This window comes from Lolium perenne, chromosome 4 (genome assembly GCF_019359855.2).
Source record: "Lolium perenne isolate Kyuss_39 chromosome 4, Kyuss_2.0, whole genome shotgun sequence".
NCBI lineage: Eukaryota > Viridiplantae > Streptophyta > Magnoliopsida > Poales > Poaceae > Lolium > Lolium perenne.
In genome coordinates this window covers 57,828,722-57,837,269 of record NC_067247.2, presented here as the reverse complement: position 1 = coordinate 57,837,269, position 8,548 = coordinate 57,828,722, and the positions used below count along the sequence as shown (strand labels likewise).

The 8,548-nt window shown below is 37.2% G+C and overlaps 1 long non-coding RNA gene across 2 annotated transcripts; it reads left to right on the top strand.

Moving 5' to 3' along the window:
• Positions 1-3,255: 3,255 nt before the first annotated feature.
• Positions 3,256-8,304, top strand: LOC127292638 (uncharacterized). Of its 2 annotated transcripts, none has more exons than XR_007845278.1 (3): positions 3,256-3,529; positions 4,583-4,708; positions 7,513-8,304. It is a non-coding gene; the product is annotated as an uncharacterized lncRNA (long non-coding RNA). The 2 variants fall into 2 exon arrangements; XR_011742492.1 differs by having other exon boundaries at positions 4,583-7,848; positions 7,933-8,304.
• Positions 8,305-8,548: the final 244 nt, after the last annotated feature.

The window sequence follows — 8,548 nt, the reverse complement described above, 5'->3', positions numbered from 1 at the left end:
TACCATCCACTCCTTCTTTATATAAGTGTGGGTCATCCCAAAAATAATGCCTCAAGTCATAAAAGAATTTCCTCCTTTGCTGGGCTGAAAAGGTTGGAGGCAAGTACTTGGAAACAATAAAGTTAGCATAATCAGCATACCAAGGACTGTCTCGCGAGCTCACCTTTATTATAGCCAATTGTTCACTCGGAAAACTATCATTAACAGGAACAGGATCGTAAGCAATATTTTCCAATCTAGAAAAATTATCAGCAACAGGATTATCAGCACCTTTCCTGTCTACAATATGTAAATCAAATTCTTGCAACAGAAGTACCCATCTAATAAGCCTCGGCTTAGCATCTTTCTTTTGCATAAGGTATCTGATTGCAGCATGATCAGTATGTATAGTAACTTTTGAGTCAACAATATAGGATCTAAACTTATCACAAGCAAAGACTACAGCTAACAATTCTTTTTCAGTAGTAGCATAATTTCTTTGAGCAGCATCAAGAGTTTTACTAGCATAATGAATAACATTCAATTTTTTATTTACTCGCTGTCCAAGAACAGCGCCTACAGACAAATCACTAACATCACACATAATTTCAAAAGGTAAGTTCCAATCAGGAGGTTCAACTATAGGAGCAGTTGTTAAGGCTTTCTTTAGAGTTTCAAAAGCTTCCTTACAATCATCATCAAAAACAAAAGGTACATCTTTTTGAAGAAGATTAGTAAGAGGCTTTGAAATCTTGGAGAAGTCTTTAATAAACCTCCTATAAAACCTAGCATGACCAAGAACACTACGAATACCTTTAACATCCCTAGGATAGGGCATCTTCTCAATCGCTTCAACTTTAGCTCTATCAACTTCAATACCTCTCTCGGAAATTTTATGTCCCAATACAATTCCTTCATTAACCATAAAGTGGCATTTCTCCCAATTAAGAACAAGGTTAGTTTCTTCACATCTCTGCAAAACTTTATCAAGGTTCCGCAAGCAATTATCAAGAGAATTTCCATAGACAGAAAAATCATCCATGAATACCTCTACAATACTATCACAAAAGCCATGAAAAATAGCAGACATGTATCTTTGAAAAGTAGCAGGAGCATTACATAAACCAAAAGGCATGCGTCTATAAGCATAAGTTTCATAGGGACAAGTGAAAGTGGTTTTCTCTTGATCCTTAGTTTTAACAGCAATTTGTGAAAACCCAGAATAACCATCAAGAAAGCAAAAATGAGTATTTTTGGATAACCTTTCTAACATTTAATCAATAAAAGGCAAAGGGTAATGATCTTTCTTAGTAACTTTATTAACTTTTCGATAATCAATGCACATTCTATATCCTACAACGACCCTTTGAGGTATGAGCTCATCATTATCATTAGGCACAACAGTCATTCCTCCTTTCTTGGGAACACAATGCACAGGACTAACCCATCTACTATCAGCAATAGGATATATAATACCAGCTTCAAGAAGTCTTAATACCTCATTTCTTACCACATCCTTCATCTTAGGAATTAGACGACGCTAAGGTTCAACAACAGGCTTCGCATCATCTTCCATATTAATGGCATGTTGGCAAATAGAGGGAGAAATCCCCTTCAAGTCATCAAGAGTGTAGCCAATAGCACCTAGGTGTTTCTTCAATATTTACAATAACCTTTCTTCTTCAAACTCTGAAAGCTTAGAACTAATAATAACAGGATATATTTTCTTATCATCAATATAAGCATATTTAAGATTATCAGGCAATGGTTTTAAATCAAAGACAGGATCTTCCTTTGGTGGTGGTGTTGTACCCAGATCTTCTACCGGTAAATCATGTTTAAGAATAGGTTGACGAAGGAAAATTTCATCAAGCTCATCTCTTTCTTCCCTAAAAACTTCACTCTCACTATTCCCCAAATGTTGCTGCAAAGGATTATTAGGAGCAAGAGCAATAGATGCACACTGTTCAACTCTAAAATCATTATTAGGCGAATCAGCTTTATAAGGAGTTTTGGTAAATTTAGAGAAGTTAAACTCATAAGATTCACCAGCAAATTTAGTCAAAATTTTCTCTTTCTTGCAATCTATAATAGCTCCACAAGTATTTAGAAAAGGTCTACCAAAAATGATAGGACAATATTTACTAGCAGCAGAACCAAGTACCAAAAAGTCAGCAGGATATTTAATCTTACCGCATAGAACTTCCACATCTCGAACAATACCAATTGGAGAGATAGTTTCTCTATTAGCCAGCCGAATAACCACATCAATATCTTCAAGTTCACAAGAACCAATTTCGTGCATAATCTCCGTGTAAAGCTCATAAGGAATAGCACTAATACTTGCACCAATATCACATAAACCATAATAACAATGATCTCCAATTCTAACAGATAACATAGGAACACTAGCTTTCCTAGACTTGTTAGGATGTGAAACAATATTAGAAGCATCTTCACAGAAAATAATATGACCATCCTCCACATTTTCAGTCACAAGATCTTTAACTATTGCAACAGCAGGTTCAACTTTTATTTGTTCTTCAGGTTCTATAGGTTTCTTTTCACTTTTATGAACCGCACTATTTATAACAGAGTACTCCTTCATTTTAGCAGGAAAAGGAGTTTTTTCAATATAAGCTTCAGGAATAACATGATCAACAGTTTCAACTACAACAGATTTATTAATAGATGAATCAATTTTATCTTTATACAGTTCATGATACTTATCAAAGTTCTTCTTAGGCAATTCATAATGAGAGGCAAAAGCTTTATAAAGATTTGCAGCAACTTGAGAATCAAGACCATAAGTAGCACTCATATTACGAAATTTATCAGTATCCATAAAAGCTTCAATGCATTTGTAATCATAATTTATACCTGATTCTCTATCTTTGTCGTTCTCCCATCCTTCAGTATTTTCCTGGATCCGATTAAGAAGGTCCCTTTTAAACTCTTCTTTGTTGCGCGTAAATGATCTAGAACAAGAAGTATCCAGCAAGGTCTTGTCTTGAAAAGAAAGTCTTGCATAGAAATCTATTATATATTAAAAGTACATTAAGGGCTAACCAGAAATTAGAGAATTAGCTAAAAATTCCCACAATAATTAGAAACATCTGGCCTTTAATTAAAGGGAATAGAATATTACATCCGTTAGATCTAACATCATGTAAATTACCCACCAATGCCACGACTTAATTTTCCATGTACCTCTTCAGCTTTATTTCATCAATCATTGGCGTGTGCTCATCTAACAAAAACATGCTACGTGCCCTAATGAAAATATCAAGGCTCAGCCGCCGCCATGTCCTCTATGGGTGTGCTCCAGGTAGGTCCTTCTCCAAGAGTTTCATCGGATCCTCTCATGTATCTTACGATGGTCAGGCCCAGTTTTTTCCCCAGTTTTTTCCCCCACGTCTTGATCTAGAGCTGCTAAATCGGTGGATCGAGCAGATCAGGTCGAGCAGATCAACGACCAGACGATCCCGGCGATTGGCGTCCAGACGGCGACCATGAAGTCCGTGTCCCAAACGACAAACAAAGCAATCAGGTATTATACGCCTTCTGCTTTCCTGGGATATGATCCCCACACTAAGCTTTGAGCCCGTATCCTGCTCAGTTGTAACTCCAAGACCTTCTCGGACATGTACTTTTACACCTATGATAATTGGAAGATGCAACGAGATCGCTTTGTTCCGAAGTAATTAATCAATCCTACATAGTCATGGTGCACTGTTCTGTCTGAATCTCAATCGGCGCCGTTCAGTCAGCAACCTCACTAGCTTAGTCTAACTGTATAGTACTGATTAAGAGAGTATAAGGGGAGGCTACCTCAGTTGTCCCTAATCAGAGAGGCTCATGGTTCTATCAATAGATGAGTCTGAAACGTCAAAACAGTGTTTGTCTAGGTGACGAGTAACTATGCTAGCGCTATTCTCTCCCAGCTCCTTTATGTAGCCAAGTGAGCAGTGTCATACTAATCACCGAGATCAAAAAGAGGCTGACGATAAGTCAGAGTAAGGCATGCATAAGTTGTTTGAAAAGCTGCAGCTGCTGGAGAAGAACAATGGTGCCCCTCGGCAATCTGTCAACGTGCCTGATGTGTTCTGTGATTGTCCCTGCAAATAAGTACAGTGATATGTCATCAAAGAGTGTTACGAAGAAACATGAGCGACCTTCTACTTACTGATAATCTTTTCCAAAATTATGCTTGAGGCTACCGTGACAACAGTTTAAATTTCTGTCTGCGTGAATATTGCAATACAATATTTGTCTCTACCAAAGTATTGCATCTTGACGTCTAAATGTTGACAGCTGATATACATCCTACGTTTTCCGTCAAATTCATGTCCCGCTTTGAAATCAAACCGTGTATATTTGCATTTTTGGCCATCTCACGGTGCAAAGGTTGTGTCGTACTCATAACAGACTGTCGTATCCATATCAGTTCCGCTAAATATTAGTAGTAGCTAGGAAATATTCTCAGATGGATTTTTTTGCCTTCTTTGGTTCAGTATGGTTTCTCTTTTCATGGTAGTTTCCTGTTGGCTCTAGAGAAGTTCTCTAGAAATTCGCCTCTGAAAGTACTAATATTCTCTCTTAGTCTGTAGGTATCATTCTACATCTATGGTACAAGTATGAGGATAACACCATTCTATTGGTAACCTGAGGACTCTGAAGTCTCGACTTTGGACATGCCAATAAAGGTCCTTGTCATTCAATTCAAAAGGTATACAAAATATCACCCTGTCCATTCAACTGATCATGTTTGCTATAGACATCACGTTTGCTTTGTTTCATGATAATCATAACTAAGCTGTTATCTAGGGCGTTCTTTGTCCTCCGATTACTCCTAGCAAACACACTTGCAGATAGTTTTTCTTCTTTCTAACCGTTTTTCTGTTGTAACAATTCAGTAGCAACAATGATATGTATTTACTGATGTGATGAGGCATACCATAGTCATATATTATAGATGTGCGTATTGTTTCTCCGGCTAGCGGTTCACCCGTTTGGAGACTATCCAGTATTGATCCCGCTTTTCAACTGGCTGACCAACGATGCATATATACATCCTCTCCCAAGAATTCATTGCCTCCCTATCTAAGAAATATCATGCGAGATTTCTCTTTGTCATCATATTTGGTATTAATCTGATATGGTATTGATCGCAGGGGACATAGAAAGAAGTGACCTAGCAATAAGACTGATGCCTTCTAATTAATATTGTCTCCACGCTGGAACTACAGTCAAAATATGTACTTTTCCCGAAGTCATTAATTCCATCCTTCTAACTAGGACTGTATCTAATCACATACATTCACCAATGGTTATCGAAGTACCGTGGTGCCTAGCTAGGTTTGATATTTAATAGATGTCAAAGTACGTGTGCTCACTCGGCGTCTCTATACAGAAAAATCGAGCGGTCCTCTTACATCAGGTTTGCAAGCGCCGCTGGGAACTGCTAATTGTTGTCTTTCATGCACGTCCCCAGAAATTTCTAGGTACTCCATCAAGTGTGAACGTATCCAACAATACCCTGGTACAATTTCTAGGAACCATTACATCATGATGATTAATATCACTCGGTTTTACTATTATCACCTTCAAAAATATTTTCTGGTGGACACCCCAATAGCAAAGACCAGATCGAGTAGTCCTTCCATCCCCTCAAGCATCCCCATTATCAAATCTTTTTTATCTATTTGTCTCCGGTCTTCTACCATTTGATAACGGCTATCATCTAATTACATGGTTCTCCTGTATTTCCTTAGCATTCTTAAATCCCTTCAATCTATCTTCCCAACCCCGTACAACTAAAAGTTTATCTTATGAAAAGTGCCAATGGTACAATATTTGGATGCTGATAGGATGAGATATCCAGCAAAAATGTATCCTTGTAGATGATGCATGTTAATATTGAAGGCTACTCTGATTTCTGTTATGATTTAACATGTCAAAGAAATATATGTTTATATAGATAATCCCTGTTTACTTTCCGCTTCCCTTGATTTCTTTAAGGATTAAACATATCGGGGGAATATGTTTATTGATGGATAATGACTATGAACATTTAGTTTCCCACATGTACCTACTACAGAAAGATAATAGAATTACAATACTACAAACTTCTGATGAAACAAATAATATTAAGTGTAATACCGTTCTGCAGTGATCCTCTTGTGCTTTCCAGATAGCAAGAAAACAACTTGACACAACAAACAAGCAATGACCTTTTGAATCGATAGATCCTGTAGACTAATATCTTTTGTTGGCAAAAAAAGCAATGTAGCAACTATGATTCTCCTGCAGGATTAATTAATATAATGATTTTGTTAGACATTTTGGAATAGGCTTTGGAATTAGTAGTGACCTGACTGGTAAAACACAACTCAGACGTTTATTTTTCTATCACCTCCTAAGTCTCTCAAGGCTGTTATTGGCTCATCGGAGATTAATATTTTGCTATAGAGATGGAACAAAATGCTAATGTCAAGAAACAACACGGCAGCCTGTAATCTTCTATCACGTTTTCAGGCACTTGCAACATGATATTGCTAAATTATTACCATCGTTATCCAAAGATCAATTACTGCAAGAAGGTATGCGGCCTTTACAGAAATAGTGTTTTTTTAGTTCAGCAGAACTTTACAGGATCTTGATCTATGAGTCTAAACAAACTATCCTTTGTTTTTATCTTTATATATGATATAAAAAACAGGAGGGAGTGGCAAAACAAAAACCAAATAGGCTTGCTAATGCTATGTGTAGAAATCATTTAATCTCTGAAATAACTTAAAGGGAATGGCAAAAAGTTATGAGCTACGTATACAGTAGACCTTATCATGAAAGCTACCTGAAGCTGCAAGCGCAGTATGAAGCTGACACTGAGGTTAAATCAAATAGGTAGCAAGAAAACAACTTAACACAACAAATAAGCAATGAACTTTTGAATCGATAGATCCTGTAGACTAATATCTTTTGTTGGCAAAAAAAGCAATGTAGCAACTATGATTCTCCTGCAGGATTATTAATATAATGATTTTGTTAGACATTTTGGAATAGGCTTTGGAATTAGTAGTGACCTGACTGGTAAAACACAATTCAGACGTTTATTTTTCTATCACCTCCTAAGTCTCTCAAGGCTGTTATTGGCTCATCGGAGATTAATCTTTTGCTATAGAGATGGAACAAAATGCTAATGTCAAGAAACAACACGGCAGCCTGTAATCTTCTATCACGTTTTCAGGCACTTGCAACATGATATTGCTAAATTATTACCATCGTTATCCAAAGATCAATTACTGCAAGAAGGTATGGGGCCTTTACAGAAATAGTATTTTTTTTAGTTCAGCAGAACTTTACAGGATCTTGATCTATGAGACTAAACAAACTATCCTTTGTTTTTATCTTTATATATGATATAAAAAACAGGAGGGAGTGGCAAAACAAAAACCAAATAGGCTTGCTAATGCTATGTGTAGAAATCATTTAATCTCTGAAATAACTTAATGAGAAACTGTTATGGTGCAGGAGGGAATGGCAAAAAGTTATGAGCTACGTATACAGTAGACCATGAAAGCTACCTGAAGCTGCAAGCACAGTATGAAGCTGACACTGACGTTAAATCAAATAGGAAATATGAGAGGAAGAAATGCAGAATAGCATCATCTCATATCACAACCAACTGTATTGGTAATTCCTTTGCAGAATCGACACCAGAAAAACAAAATACAGGATGGTACCGATTCATGGCAGCGTCTTGGACGATTCAAACCAGCAATATGCACGAGGACCTCTTGTCTTCTCAAAGTAGACAGCCGGCGACCTGCGCTCTGCAAACCTCGCGCGCTCCTGGTCAGATCGAAGGTGCCTCACCCTCATCAGCCCAGACCTCAGCTATGGTACTCCATCAACAATACATCATGCCCCATTTGAAGGCTCAATTTGTAGGCAACGAAGACCATGACATACAAGATTCCGGTGGATTGCTGGGACGAGTGAAGACAACCAGATTTCTAAATTTCTGGGAGCGGAGACAACCAGATTCCTAAATTTGGAGACAAGCGGTGGACAAAGGGAAAAGGGGAGAAGAGGAACCGTGAGCAATCGGATGTCTATCTCGAGAGTCAAGTAAAATTATACTATTCTTTATTTTTTTAGCAAACCACTTATCTCAAAGTAAGACAAGGCGCAATACGTATCTCATGTAAAACCATAAACTTCGGTAACATACTCTGTGTACTCTGCCTTCTGTAATAAGGAAAGGCGCAACAAGTAAGCTACTCGCTCCATGCACTTCTACCTTCTATAATAGTTTTTTATTCTAAATTTGACCAATTCCCTCCTATGCCTATAATATTTTGATAAAGTCGAACTTCTTAAAGTGTCAACGTTTATAATCCCAAATTAACATTTTTAGAACTGTCATGGATTATGTTTTTATATTATGTGCTTTTAAAATTGTAGATTTTGATATTCCTTTGTATGTAGTGACCAAAAACTATATCGTCCTAATTTGGGAAGGAGGAAGTATATAACAGTCAAATTGGTATTAGCATAAAGCGCA